The 15,990-nt window shown below is 41.0% G+C and overlaps 1 protein-coding gene and 1 long non-coding RNA gene across 6 annotated transcripts in view; both read right to left on the reverse strand.

Moving 5' to 3' along the window:
• Positions 1-12,502, reverse strand: part of LOC122798271 — a 220,745-nt gene extending 208,243 nt beyond the window's left edge. The window contains exon 1 of the long non-coding RNA XR_006364235.1: positions 12,454-12,502. This is a non-coding gene — a long non-coding RNA (uncharacterized LOC122798271). The remainder of the gene's footprint in view (positions 1-12,453) is intronic.
• The window catches only part of CARMIL1 (capping protein regulator and myosin 1 linker 1), a 4,434,936-nt gene that overhangs the window by 3,846,001 nt on the left and 572,945 nt on the right, over positions 1-15,990 (reverse strand). The gene's annotated exons all lie outside the window — the stretch shown is intronic.

The following is a 15,990-nucleotide window of genomic DNA, read 5'->3' on the forward strand; positions in this document are numbered from 1 at the left end:
TCTACAGTGGGATTTAGTGGTGGCAAAAAATGTCCCCTTTATCTTTTACTCATAACCTCCTGTATCATTTCCTCAATTAACTTACAGGATATTCTCCGTTAAACATTTGTTTCAAGTCACATTTTTCTCCAAAGTGTTGATCCAATGGCATCATACGAGCTGCATGAACTAATTGCCCTTTCACAACCAATTTTTTCTGAGGGTAAGGATGGCAACTAGCAAAATGTAATGAAGTATTGCAGTAGGTGGAATTACGAAAACGTCTGATTTACAGTGATGAATGGTGACATCTTTTATCAAAAGTGCATCCAGAAAAGTGATGGTCGAGCCACTGTGTTCACCAGTAAAGGACAAAAAGTTAATTGTCTGGTTAATATAGTAAATAAATTCCCGAATTTCCATCTCCGTTCCTTTCCAGACTATAAAAATGTCTTTCAAATATCTCTGATAGAACTTGACATTACTTCATATGGGCTCCCCATCAAGTACTTCCCCTCCCATTCCAACATCACTATATTGGAGAATATGGATCCCACTGGTGACCCCATAGCCACTCCTCCTTTTTGTAAGATAGAATACCCATCAAACCAAATATAGTTATTTTTAATGATCATTTCTAACATTTCTTTGTATATAATTAACTTTATCTTGATTCAGAGCCTTCCTATTCCAATGAAGTCCTGTTATCAATAGAAGATCTTTCATTTGGATCTGGATTTGCCTATAAGCCCCATTCAACTGCTACAAACTGTATTGCGTATATGCTGGTCCCCTCAAGATCTCCATCACTTTCTATTATAATCCACCATGTCCATAATTATCAAATCTCCTCCTTTATCAGGTGGAGTGATTCATATATTTTGACTCTTAAAAATTTTAACAAGTCCCCCATCAGATTATTTTCTTTAAACTGGTATTTCTGTTGAAAATAATTCTTTAAATCCATTTCAAAAATGTTTTCATAGAACGCCAACTGGGGATGCAATGGTGGACTAAATGTATTTGCCACCATGAATGAATTAAATACCTCAGGCACTTCATTAAACAATAAAGACAATTTAAGTTTCCTCAAAAATAATTCCAAATCCATGACACATTCCATTAAGTTGGCTCCCTTGCTTGGGATGAATGAAAGTAAAGTTGTGTACACTTATCATAAATGTAGATGTTAAAAGTGCATTCACTGTTGCAGTCCTTACAAAATAGGTTATCCAGCTCACGGTAGCCCACAGTCGGCAAGAACACCCAAGTCCTTGGTATAGGACGTCAGCTGCCTTTGGGTGTCAGCCTGACGTCAGGTACAAAGGAAGGCAGCAGACGCCATTTCCTCAGTTTGTCTTGCCTTAACTGTCAGGAGCCCCCAAAAAGGCTAGACCAAGAAAAGAAAAATTCAGTCTGTGCCCTAGGAAAAAAGGGGGATGGAAGGGGGGGGGGGGGCAGGACTGCAACAGTGAATACATTTGAACATCTACATTTATAAGTGTACACAACTGTACTATGTTCATAGTGTTTCACTGTTGCAGTCCTTACAAAATGGGTCGATTCCCAAAGCCCAGGAAAGAAAAAACAAAAGGGAGGAGGAACAACCACTGTTTAAGGGTTGGTAAGAATGCCCTGCAACACTGCAGTGGCAAAACCAGACCTGGACTTAGAAAACAAGGGTAAATTGTAATGCTTTGTGAAAGTGTGGACACAAGTCCAGGTAGCTGCTTCCAGGATGTCCCTAGTAGGTCCACCTCTTAAAACAGCTGCTGAGGTGGAAGTTGCTCTAGTAGAATGGGTCCTAATACTCTGTGGAGGAACCTTGCCATGCTGCAAGTAACAAAAGTGAATACAATGAGCAATCCATTTAGAAATGGTCTGCTTAGAAATAGCTTTGTACTGAGCACCAGGAGCAAAACTGACCAACAACTTATCTGACTTTCGAAAAGGTTTAGTCCTGTCCAGGTAAAATCTAAGCTGTCTAAGCACATCCAGGGAGTGTAGTAACCTTTCACCTTTATTCTGAGAATTAGGAAAGGTGGTAGGCAGGTGGATAGACTGGTTAAGAGTCAGGCTAGAAACCACCTTAGGCATAAAGAAGGGATTAGTTTGAAGAGAAACACTATCCACATGGAAGATAATAAAAGGCTCTACTGCCATTAAGGCCTGCAGCTCAGAAACTCTTCTAGCTGAAGTAATAGCCAAGAGAAAGGCAGTTTTCCAGGAGAGAAACTTTAAATATGCTGAGGCAGCTGGTTCAAAAGGAGGCAGAGTAAGTTTCTCAAGTACAAAATTAAGATCTCAAGCAGGAGTAGGTGCCCTTCTGGAGACTTTAAATTGCTAGCTCCCCTGAGGAACTGTTTCATCAAGGGATGAGAGAAAATGGGTCGTTCAAAGAACAATGAGCAGAAATAGCCAAAGCATGAATCTTGATGGAAGAAAAGAAAAGTCCACCATTAAGCAAGCCTGGGAACCAGGAAAAGTCTTGAGTAGAACCCTAGCCTATCTGTACTGCAGGAACTGGCTCTATTGCTCCCACCTTTAGCAAAGAAGAAACTTGTTTTTCTGCTTCTGCCCTTTGATGTGGGAGGATATCTGGATATCCTTGGTGGACAAGGAAGGTGTGAAAGGAGAACTTTTAGCCTTGAATACTATTTTGAGCACCCATTTATAGTCTGTGATGGTGGACCAGACATCTGCAAAACTGGCTAACCTTTCCCCCACAGGAAATCCTGGGCCCACGGAGGCAGGCAGGGGAAGGCCAGAGTCATTGGGAATGCTTGCTTTGGGAGGTTTGCTTAGAACTCCCCGATTCTGAAGAGGAAGCCTGCCAGTGCTTAGCCTTTTTAGGGGTGGAAGTCTGTCCCCTAGAAGACCTGTAACACCTAGGCCTAGTGCGACCCTGTTTGCTTGGATCAGGAAAAGTCCAATTCTTACAAGGGTAATGTCTACTAAAGTGAGAAGCCTGAACTCGCAGAAAGTCCTTAACAGTTTGCATAGATTTGGCCTTAGCCTCCAACTTTTTTTTCAACACATCATCTGCTTTGTTATCAAAAAGATTGTCCTTGTGCAAAGGCACAACCAGTAATTTAGATTTGACAGGTTCAGAAAGGGGCTGCTCCTTGAGCCAAGCATGTCTTCCAAGAACAGAACCAGTGGCTGCTGCCCTGCAAGAAGCCTCCAAAGTGTCAAAACAACAATGTAGAGAAGGTTTAGTGACAAGAGTGGCAGAATTCAATAAAGCTTACATGTCCTTACTCTCCATCAGGGAAGGAACACCAGCAATTTTAGCCTTAATAGCCTCCAAAGTATGCTGCTGATAATTAAGAATATGAAAAAGACAATTAACTGACCTAATCGCAAGTGTGGAGGAAGTATAAACCTTTTTACCCCATCTATCCAAAGCCTTAGATTCCCTGTCAGCGGGAACAGGATTTTTAGCAATAGTGGCTTTAACACCTTTAGGGACCTGAGAAATAATCTCTGTATCAGCAGTAGGATTCTTGAAAAGGAACGGATGAGAATCAGGAACTCTAGAATACCTGTCAGGTTTTCTGGGAGCAGGAGGAACAAAATTAAGAGTCAAAGAATTCTCCATGAAAACATCAAAAACTTCCAAAACCGGAGGGATAGCAAAGGCTTATGCTGTGGCAAATCCAAGAACTCCCTAATCCTTTTCTTAGACTGAGGGTAGTCCTGACTTTCCCATTTGAAATTCTCCCTAAGAGTATTCAGAGTATCTCCAAAAGAAAAATCTTCTGGAGGGGAGGCAGAAGGGATAGAGCCTTCTGCATCAGAATCCTCAAAACACGAAAAAAGTTGAAAGTTTCCCTCTTCATCAGCAGAGGTGCTGGAAACCTCAGAGTCTGAGGCAGACAAAACTTCTGGGGACAATTCCCTAGCCCTCTTAGGAGGAGGTGGCTGAGAGCCCCTGATAAGGGGTCAAGTGATCACTAGCCATTTTAATCATCTGAGACCGAGGCATTTGAGGGGAGACCGGCACCTGCTTTTGAGTAAATTTGCAACTGGAAGGCCTGCTAGAATGCCGGAGGGACTCAGGAGGCCTAGACAGCGCAGGAGTCTGAACCAAGGTAATCGATCCGGATCTGTTCTCTGGGCAGAGAAAAGAGGCCTCAGAAGCCGGTGCATGCTTAGCGGCTCCGGACCAATCAGAGGCGGCGACTGGCAGAGGGTCAGAAGACCAAGTGGAAGCCTGTGGTATGGAGGACTCAGAAAAGGTCTCAGTAGAGGCCTGCTGCCGAACATCCGTGGACTGCAGGGGCAGTGAAAGAGCCTCACTGACTACTGCTGGGCTGACAACCAACTTAACAGGAACGTTGTCGGCTAAATTTGACCCCAAGCCTGTCGCGGTCTTTATCCTTGCGTTTCTTAGGAACATCTGAAGTCGGGAGATCTGACAACACCATATCTATGAACTTAGGCCAAATTCCAAAATGCTTAAATAAGATCCTAGCTCTATGGCATATGGTACGCGGGTTGAAAGAAGCACAGAGATCACAATTAGGGACGCCGTGCTCAAGGTCCAAACAAGTGATACAGTAAGAGTGAAAATCATAGTGCGGAATCTGTTTTCCACAGGAAAGACAGTTATTAACTTTCTCTGACATTCGTTAAAGCAAGAAAAGGGGGTCCCCAATGGGGTACTTATCTGAGGATGTCTTCAACTTTGCAGTCGGAATACAAAAAGAAAGTAATCGGCCAGCCAGCACTCATGCAAATTGCTTCTGCTTTGGGCTCCGCGGCAAAAAAGACTGAGGAAATGGCATCGGCTGCCTTCCTTTGTACCGGACGTCAGGCTGATGACCGAAGACAGCCAACGTCATATACCAAGGACTTTGGTATTCTGGCTGACTTTGGGCTACTGGGAGCCGGATAACCCATTTTGTAAGGACTGCAACAGTGAAACACGATGAACATCAACCTTTTGCCAGGAAATCCACAAAATCTGTTCTGAGTGCCAGGCTTGAATAAATTAAATACCTTGAAATCTCCTTTATTACTCATTAAAATCTCCACTGCTTTCACTCCTTCCTGTTCATTTCGTATATTAGGGATTTCTTCATGTATTATCTCCTCCTCCAATTCTGGTCTTGTTGGTATTTATTGTTTTATCGGGGTTGTGCCTGTGACTGTTAATTGTATTGGCTCCTCCCATTGTGGGTATTGCCATTGGTTCTGTTTCTGTTCAGTATTCTCTCGGATCTGTGGAAGGAAGGTGTGCCTTAAGGGATGGTATTAGCATTGTCATTTTTATCGTTCATGTTGTAATTATTAATTTAGTGGTGGTTGGTTATCATTATTCACATTATTTATAGAGGTGTCAGAATGATTACAATTCTTCGTGCCCCTGAGGGTGGATAGGCCTGCTTGCCCTCATACGCTTATCTGTCCCTTTCCAACTTTTTCTTCTTAGTGTTCTGCAAAACTTGCATTTTATGGTCTTTGCTACTAAAAATCCAAGCATGATCCAATTTACATGAGTTACAGTGAAAATGAGTAGTTATCAAATTGTCCAGAACATCAAACTCTGCTGGGAATTTCTCACTTACTTTGGCATTATATTTCATTACAATCTGTTGTTGCCTCACAGCAAGAGGTTCTCCTGTTCGATTCTCGGCTGGATTGCCTTCTGTGTGGAGTCTGCATGTCCTCCCTGCGGTCGAGTGGCCTCCAAAAGACATGCGTGAATGGACGTGCCTTTGATGAAGGTTGGGCGTCGGGGCTGGCAACTCGGCACCATAAAAGTCAACTGCCAATCATCAGTGGACCGGAGTTCCGCTGTGGCGACCCCTAACTGGGAAAAGCCGAAAAGACAAACAAAATCTCCATATACTCACACCCCATGCGGTAAAAAAAAAAAAAAAAATGAATTCCTGATGTAACAATGAACCGGCTTCTATGCATGTTCGAAATCATTTGTACAACCATGAATTGATTATATTGGTTCCTCAGTGTGGCTGTTGCCATTGCTCCAGAGTGCCATTGGTTGTTCTGTCAGTTTCTGTTTTGTATTCTCTCGGATCTGTGCAAGGGAGGCGTGCCTAAAGGGATGGTATTAGCATTGTTATTTTCATCATTCCTGTTATAATTATTTGCATTATTTACTGGTGGTTGGTTATCATTATTGACACTGTTACTTAGAGTGTAAATCAGATCATGCTCTGATTTTTAGTAGCATAGAGCATAAAATGCAAGTTTTGCCCTGCTTCTTAATATTTATTCCTTCCACTACTACTGTGATGCATCTGCTACCATAATTATAATCTGCTTGGGTCTGTTTTTAAAATATGTACATCTCTTAAAATCTTTGTAGTTAATATTTTTCTCTCTTCTTGTATTGTACAAACAAGCTTTACAAAATGCATTAATCCAGCATCTTTTATAATTTCAACCTACTTTATATGTGGCATACTGGAAAATATCTTACATAAATATATTACCTAATCCCAGACAGAGACTTATTATTCATAGGTAGGTACTAGGCTATCGGCCTACGTAAGCCTAGCCAACAAGGTTCTCTGGCTTATGCCACCCAAGAAAGTTATTTTTCTGTGCCCCTGTCGAGCAGAGCCACAGAGGTGATCTCCGGGGTGTATTTCCCATTTCCCATCCACTCATCAAGATTTTTTTTGGAAGAGTGATGATGAGGAACTTTGCTCGACACAGATGGGTAGCTTGCTCCAGACTATGGGAAGTCTCTGGGAAAGGAATCAATCCCTGCAGCATGTCCTGTTTATTGTGGTAACAAGGCTTAGGTCTCTACAGCGTGTAGCTCGGAGGGATTGGGGACTCTAAGTGCAGCATGTCCAACAGCTCTGGGTTTGACATAGCTTTACATGTTAGGCAGATATCACCTTGGAGTAGGCGACATGCTACGGAGTAAAGCTGGAGTGTGAGATGGTCAGTGTAGGGCATCTGTTTGAGGCCAGTAATCCTCTTTGTAAGGTACTTCTGTGGTCTTTCCAGCTGCTGCAGATGTCTTGTGAGGTTCATTCCAAAAGGGGCATTGTACTCTATAATGGGTCTAATGAGTGTCAAGTAGAGTAGAACAATGACCTCTTCTTTTCCTGGATGAGAACCCTTTTGTGATGAGGTGTGCCACATAGAAGGCTTTTCTGACTACTGTGGAGATGTGATTATCAAAGGAAAGACTATTGTCGACTTGGGTCCCAAGGTCTCTATCACACATTCAGCGTTAAGTAGACCGCCGCCTATGTGCTAGTTCATGGGTACAGAGTTTTAACTAAAGGGGGTGACACTTTTTGGCATTGAGCTTGAGGCCATGGCTCTGACACCAGGCATCTGTCTCAGTGAGGCCCTTCTGTAGGATGTCCACATCATTTGGGGACTCGACTATGGCTCCTAGTTTGCAGTCATCTGTGAACTTCATTAGCCAAAGGCCTTCTGTGTTAGCCTGTACTTCAGAGAAGTAGATGCCAAACAGGAGAGGTCCCAGGACTGAACCCTGTGGTACTCCACTTGTCACTGGTTTGAAATCAGATTTGGAGTCTGCAACTTTTACAGTGTGGGTTCTGTCAGTGAGCCTGTTGGCAACCTATCTTGTGACATAGGGATTTATACCTAGTTTAGCAAGTTTATCTATAATTCCAGAAAGGGGGATGGTGTTGAAAGCCTTGGCGAGGTCAAGAGAGTCTGTGTAAACCACCTTACCCTTGTATACGGCTATGGTGACTGCCTCAAAGTCGATCAGGTTCAGGAGGCATGATCTGCCTTTCACAAACCCGAATTGGGTGGGGTCCACAGTTTGGAGGTTACCAATGTCTTTGTTTATGAGTTCCATGATGATACGTTCCATGGCCTTACAGACCAGGCTCGTCAGGCTAATAGGGAGATAGTTCCCAGGATCAGTGGTGGCTTCCCCTTTGTGGAGTGGGATAACTGTTGCTGTGCGCCATTCAGTGGGCACAAAGCCTGATATGAGGCTATGACTGAACATGGTGCTTAGGTGAGGAGCCAGTTCATTTGAAGTTTGTGTAAAACTCGGCCTGAGATGTTTCGGGTCCCATGGATGCTGTGTTTTTGGCTTTAGAGAGTGCAGCTTTTACCTGCGTAGTTGTGATTATAGGGACTCTGCATTCTTCCTGTATAGATATGGGCCCTTTAGGGGGTGACAGGGGGGTAAAGTTAGCTGAACCTATCTGCCAGGATGTTGGCAATATCAGTTAGTTCTGTAATTTTCGTGCCGTTGTGCTGTAACTCGGAGCAGATCTGGGTGTTGCCATTGAGATTCTTGACATAGCTATAGAATGCTTTGTGGTTGTCTCTAGAATTAGTGGCGATTTTCTTTTCGTAGCTAGCTTTGAAGGACCTTATAAGGGATCTTAGCTTCTTACTGAGGCTGACCTTGGAGCTCCTCCACTCATGAGATTTTACTCTTTTGCAACAGTGTTTTCCTTCTGTTGTGAGTTTGTTTATGGCAGGGTTCCACCAGATTGGCTTCCTTTTTTTGGAGGATAGCGCGATCCATGCACTCGTGTAAGTGCTTATAGAGTGCATTTGTGTAGGATTCAGCAGTAGTAACTGTACTGTTCATCTGGATGGGTGTCATGAAGTTCACCATTTCTGTCTTAAGAAGCATGAAGCTGGCTTTGGAGAAATTTTTTACCGTGGTTTCCTTAATTGGGATTGGGGGCGGGATGTGGATATCTAGGGTGATTAGCTTATGGTCGTATCTGACCAACGAGGAGTTGACTTCAAGTGTGGAAAACCGGTCACTCATGTTGGTAATGACTAGGTCTAGGATATTGTTGCCCCTGGTGGCGGTGTGGATAAGTTGATCCAGGGCACTGGAATTTATGAATTCCACAAAGCGTTGGGCAAAGGAGTTGGTACTCTAGTAGTTTTCCCAGTTAATGGTGGGGTAGTTGAAATCACCCATTATTAGGGTGTTTGGTTGAACCCTAATATTTTCCAGTATATCAAGAAAAGAGGAGTGGGAATCCTGGGGCATGGTGGGGGATCTATAGCAAGCTACAGATTAGGCATGCTGTAAAGATGGTATCCTATTGAAATGTTGGCAATCTAAATGTTAAGTTCCAACTCATTGAAGAAAAAATGAAAATGCATAAGAGCAAATATTGATCATCACTATTCTTTAAACTTCTTTTTTTCTGTAGAAGGAAAGCCCTCCTGCATCCCTGATGTGGGTGGGGGGAGGCACCCCGAAATTACTATACCAACTCAGAGAGCTATACCATAGAGAAAAGGGAATATTCAGGGAAATGGTCATCTTGGACTTAGAATATACAAGTCCATATTTCAGCCATTTACTCTCCGCATTACAGGACACACTGTAATGGATCCCAACATTTCAGAAGGTTATCTGAGAAACAGATTTTGCTTTATTAAACAAATATATTACAAAGCAATTTGGTTGACAAGCGTACAATTTAAGCAAAATATAATCCCAAAAACATGTGTGTGAGGGGTCTAGGACTTGAAAACCAGCCAGAGCTCAAGGTGCAATTCACCAGGGATGCATCAAGGTGGGAAGAGTATACACCATAACCATGGAACAACAAGCAAGTCAAAACAAATAACAGATGCTCAAAATAGATGGCAATTGCCTAGGTTAACTTTGTGTAAAATACAGAAAAAGAAGTTACGTCTTGTCTTACCACAACATTCCATCTGATGTTGTTGATCTTCGTTCATTCATCACTGATGGGTTGTCAGTTCTGTCCTCGGAACTTAGTCGGCCTTATACCAAGCTCGCGTCAGCCAAAAACTCTCAAGCTAAGCTTTTACCCACAGTACCCTTCTCCCTGTTACCTCACATCGAGTTTGGCTCGTAGCCGTAAAGCCACGTTCAAGCCAGCTCTCAGCTAAGTTTTACATTTTTTGCTATCTGATAAAGCTTGGATAAGAATTTCTTGCTAGTTTTTCACTTATCTCTTCTTCTTTCCGCTTTTCCCGGTTAGGGGTCACCACAGCGGATCACCCGTCTACTCATGATTGGCAGTGGAGTTTTTATGGTGTCGAGTTGCAAGCCCGGTGCCCAACCTTACAAGGAAGGCGCGCGCACACACACACACACACACACACACACACACACACACACACACACACACACACACACACACACACGCCTAGGGCCAATTTAGTGTGTGCAATCCACCTACAGCATGCCTTTGGGATGTGGGTGGAAACCCACGCGACCAAAGGGAGGACATGCAGACTCCGCACAGAAGGCACCCCAGCTGAGGATCAAACCAGAGAACCTCTTGCTGTGAGGCGATAACACTATCTGTTCGCTAGTCTTTCACCCTTTCTTTTGAGAGTCTAATTCCTTTTTTCCTTCAAATTACCTTTTGGTAACCTTAGCACCATTGTTGGTATGGCCTTTCTCCCTACCCGTTGTGGTAATCTTTAAATACCATTGCTGGCATTTCTTCTTTCTTACCTTTACTTCTCTTCCTGAAAAAAAAAAAAAAAATCATCTTTCTACCCACCACTCTTTTAGTGACTTGTTTGTGAGTGTTCACTATGTCTGAACAAGGGGGACTTCAGGGTTTAAACAATGCCTGAACTGTAACCAGAAAATGCCAAACAGCGACTCTCCTGAGGATTGTGTGTATTGTTTGGGAGTTCCTCATCTCTCTGTGCAACCACCTTGCTCTATCTGCCAGGGATTTAGCGCCCATACTCTAAACGAACACAGGAAAACCCGCAGTGGTGGTGCTGCGCTAGCGTTGTCACCTCACAGTAAGACGCTGTCCGGTTTGATTCTCAGCTAGCGCGTCTTGTGTGTGGAGACATGCATGAATGGGCGTATCTTCGTTGAAGGTTGTGCGTCAGGGCTGGTAACTCGATATGTAAAAATCAACTGCCAATCATTAGCGGGCCGGAGTTCCGCTGTGGCGACCCCTAACCGGGAAAAGCCGAAAGACGCAAACAAACTCTAAATGAACACAGGAATAAATTAATCCTGAAGGGCCTCCTTAAGACTCCTTTTTCAGAGGCTCTTTCTGCGAAGGGCTCACCCCTCCTAAGACAGAGAGACCACATTCCGTACCTTCTTCGCCTTCTGGTGATAAGGATAAACCATCTAGAATGGTTTATAGACCAAAGTAGAGAATGGATGTTTTACTCCATCTTGAGTGAAAGGACACACAATATTGTTCCTTTGTACAAAATGAGTGTGTATGTTCTTAACCGCATGTATTACATGTTTCAGGAAATTCTTGAATACTAATGCTAAAAATGTTATATGGAGCTAACACAGCTAAACCACAAAAGGCAGTGAAATGCAGGTGTCTGCTGAATTAATGTCTACCCAAAAGTATCCAAGGCTACTTCTGCTTTGCTTACTGCATACATGATTCACTGTTCAGAAGGTCAAAAGTGACTTCCAAAGTGGTTTCTCTGAACTAAATGTATAAAATAATGCTGTGCAAGCAGCTCTCCACAACCATCAGATAAGTAATCTTCACTGATCTCCCAGCATGAAGAAAAGCTATATTTGGTGAAGCATGACAGTGTTTTATGTAGTTGCAATACATCTATTGTTAAAAGGCTGTGGGGTAAAAACAAGGGGCAATATTAGTCTACTGGAGAAAACTTATTTTCATTGAATGATCATAAAAATAACGAAGCACAACAAGAATTTCACTTGGTGTTCCAAACACACGCTGTTTAAAATATAGAATGAAAAGCAGTCCAGTGTTTAGATTAAGAGTGGACTATGCATGAGGATTGCAGAACATATATAATGATTAATGTTGATACGATATACCTTATTCTTATAAAAAACAACTTCTCACGACCTTAGAAAAAAGGATGCTAACAAAGAAAAAATAAAAAGCTAAAACACTCTAGCATCTTGTGCTGATAGAAGGACACAACAGTGAGCAAGTACAGCAATGAAAATCTGGATTAGGGAGCTGTACTGCAGAAGAGCAACCTACAAATGCCTGGAGAGGCATGTGGTCCTTATTGCTTGAGGCCATATCTTAAAAGTCAACAGACTCATGTCTATCGGATTACACCTACTACTTCTACTGGAAAAGTTATCATGAATTTGAGTATACCATCTGATTATCCCCTCTGGCAAGACACATACTACAGAAAGCAAATCATGGTCATGATTCATACATTGACTACAACTAAGAGTACATGCAGGTCACCATAAACTGCACAATTAAGTCTGACAGTACAGTTACGAGTTGCTAATGAATTTCAGCCATCAGTTTCCTGGCTCATTTCTCCCATCTTCTGCATGTACAGTATACGAGTTGAGTTAGACTAGTGTACTGTAATCGCCCCTCAAAACAGATACTTGTATCTGGTGGGCATAACTAGTAAATAGATGAATAAACAAAATTTCCAGTCTCCGATGTAGATTCAGTCTCATAATGCACAGAAATAAATAGCATTTTTACAGTCCACAGAGTATTAAAATGTTTTAATGAGTTCACATGCCAGACTTACCTCTGGGTTGAATCAGGTTCCATTTTAGTGGCATTTTCTTCTGTAAACAGTAGAAAAATAAATAAATCCATCATCAGCCAGTGTGTGTGCAAGGCAGAAAAAACAAGAAACAGAAAACTCTCCATTTAAGAAATGGAGTTGATCACTGCAACATACAGTACTATTATTATGCAAGCTAAACTGCAAATCAAAATTATTCAACTCTAATCTTTTTTCCAATTGACTCTCTTCAGCAGCTGCGAACTTTGATGTACAAAATACTATAAGCTGAAGTGATCTGTAAACAAAACGTGTAGTCTTTACAATGTGGAATAAGAATTAATAGGGGCTGCTTAAAAAAGTAATGCACTTACCTGAAAGAGCCTTAAAGGTAGAAGTACAGATAAAAAATCTACAGACAATTAAGTAAAATCATCCCCATGGAGCACTGTAGAAAATGAGCAATGATGGCCCACACCTACAAGAAACGATCAGTATAATTTCACAACATGATCCTAAAATGTTTTGCTTTTATAAAACAGTCTGCTTACCCCATTGCTGTATTTTTTTTAAAAAAGTAGGCTTGATAAAGGCAATGTACAAACAATTTTCATTAGTACAAAAAAAAAAACCTTACCGTGAAGAGGATTCTTTTACTTCTTTTTCAAATATAATTTTTATTAGTTTTACAAGATTTATAACAGAAAAAAACAAACATATCAAAACACAATATAAAACATTATGTGCAATTATCGGTCTTGCTATACAAAAGGATTGCAACCATGTAACAAGCGGACATATTCCATCATAGCAAGGCAATAAAAAAAATAAATAAATAAAAATCCTTAACACCTAGGGTAGCTACATCAAAAACATGAAAGTAGGGAAGAGACCCCCTTATAAGAAACTGTGATATAAGAAAATATATAACTTATCCATATTTAACAGGAGAATTAGTGATGGTTAGAAGAAATAATGCACATTTGATTTATGAGTACAATAAAGAAAAAGGGGGTATATTGTGAGAGAACACTATTCACAACTGGGATGCCTTAACAAATGTGTAAAGGGATATCATACTAGTTTGACTGACAATAAATTATCATCAGCATTAATTTGTTACAGGACTGAAAAGTACGAACACAAAGGTCTTCACAGATTCTGTTAATAGTAGTGATTGTTGTATGACAACTACTTTGATTGAATTAAGTCAGAGACTACACCAGTATTTCTGGAAATAGTCTTTTATTTTTACTGTTAGAGCAAAATTTATGTGCAGATATATACTTAATTGCCACAGTTTTAAAATTCTCCCAAGAGATTACGGAGGGATTTACCCAGTTCTTAGCTATAAAGTATTTGAGAAGAGCACACACAGTTATTAAGATGCATCTCTGAACACCTGTTACAAGTTTAGGAATAATATTCAGGATTGTGGTTTGCCAGGAAAAGGATGTCATCTTGTTCCCCATTTTTTCCAGTTGAGCTCTAAGAGAGCACAATAATTTATATATATTTTTGCAACTACAAAAGATGTGGAGTAAATATGCATGCTAGAGGGAACAAAAAGGACATATTAGGTTTTTGTTGTACCCAAATTTTAATAGAACCACAGGAGTATAGTAGGAGTTATTATTGATCATAAGTTGGGTATAAATCAAATTCTTGAAAGGGGTTAGATTAAGGGTATTCCAAATAGCTTCATATTTGGACTCAGTAGAAATTTCACCTTGAATGTCATCCCAGTAATTGGAGTATAAAAACGATTGTTGATATTTGAGGTGTTCATATCTGTAGTACAAATATTGTAAATACTGTGGTATGTGTTATAAGGTCCTGTAAATTTTTAAATACTGCTGTACAGAAAGTGTTCTTAAAGATGGGTATGATTCTGTACTGGTCAGAGAAGATAGTTTAAACAGTGCCAGTAAAAACAAGGAATTACCTGGTTAGTTCTAATGTACAGAAGGGAGAGAGCTACTGTCCTAGTTATCAAAGATGTTGGGCTCTCACTGCAGGGGGAGTTTATACCTGAACAGTAGTTTTAAGAAGAGAGTGTGCTGTGAAAGCGAATAAGCAATATGAAGGAGCCTGAGACAATCTTGAGATATTCTATCAAAGAAATCAGCCAGGTGGAAGCTACCCAAATTTATTTTAGGACTACATCTAAACTGGCATGAGAGATTGCAGAATGTGTGTGCTACTTTTATTTCATGTCTTGAAAAAGAGCATGTAGCAGTGAAGCATCATTTTGCTGTTTTTGTAACACCCATTATTTTAAGGACAAAGCGTCTCTACTGCCTTGTTTGGACACCACAGTGGTGGGTGTAAATAGCAAAATGGTCATACATATTTCTAGTGAGCCAAGGATCACGTTTTTACCTTTCATTGCCAGAAAACTGAGCAAAAATATTTTCCCACCTGAAAAGTCAGCAGTATCATGCTGTGGATGATGTTTTATTTTTGAGTGCAGTGCATCCATGTTGTTCCAGGATGACCATACTAAAGCAAATGCTACAAAGCTAAGAGGAAGGTGGCAGTGGCCAAGACTATGGACATGTTGAAGACAGTACTTCCTCTTAAAAAATTATCCAGGAAAGAAAGAAGACTTTGAAGCATACCTAATGGCCTCTTCAAATGGTACACAAACCAGGAGGGATGGGACCAAAGTAAACGACCTAGTTAAAGGTCTTCATGGACATGAACACTGGAGGCTGAATAACAGGACTATGTCAATGCTAAAAAAAAAAAAAAAAGTTTGAGCTCAGGTTACCTCTGGCACATAGGCTCAAATGCTTCATGTTCACCTAACAAAGCCGATGATGGGAGAAGGAGGGTTGAGACAGAGATCAAACTGCCAACAAAGATCTATCATTACAATAAGTAAGCGATTCTCATATCTGTCATTGGGAGTTTCATCCCCATCACCAATACAAGACAGTCCCAAACTTGATCCCCTTGGGTGGTTCAAATGAATGAATGCCCTGAATGATAGGGGCCTAAAAAATACCTAGTTGTGGAAACCACATCCTGTCCTGACAGCAGTGGCTTGCAAAAGTGTTCAGTAATGCCCACGTAGCAGGCATAAAATGTAATCCATGGAAGCATTCTTGAAAAATATGTTTGTGAAGTGGTGACTGCTCTACTGTAAAGTACATTTGAAGATCCAGGGAGTGGTTTGCCATATTTCCAGTGATGGGAGTAATATATTACAATACGTAATATATTACAATTTCTAGTAACTAGCAACATAACTAGATACTTTTCAAAACAGTAATGAAGTAATAGTAATATATTACTTTCTTAGTATCTAGTAACCTAAATATGCATTACTTTTGAGTTACTTTTGCTTAAACCAGTGGTTCTCAACATGGAAGATACTGCCCCCTAAAGAGTGATGGGAAACCTCAAAGGGCCATGGATAGTATAAACAGTAATCAGATGTTAGGAGGTAACAGAGACTTTGAAGGGGCAGTTTGGATAAAAAATTACAGCACAATGTTGGCACAACTCTTAGCAAGTAGCATTCATAATAGATTATATGAATTAGTCTGGAGT

This window comes from Protopterus annectens, chromosome 3.part1, assembly GCF_019279795.1.
Source record: "Protopterus annectens isolate FY-2018-M chromosome 3.part1, PAN1.0, whole genome shotgun sequence".
NCBI classification, from domain to species: Eukaryota; Metazoa; Chordata; order Ceratodontiformes; family Protopteridae; genus Protopterus; species Protopterus annectens.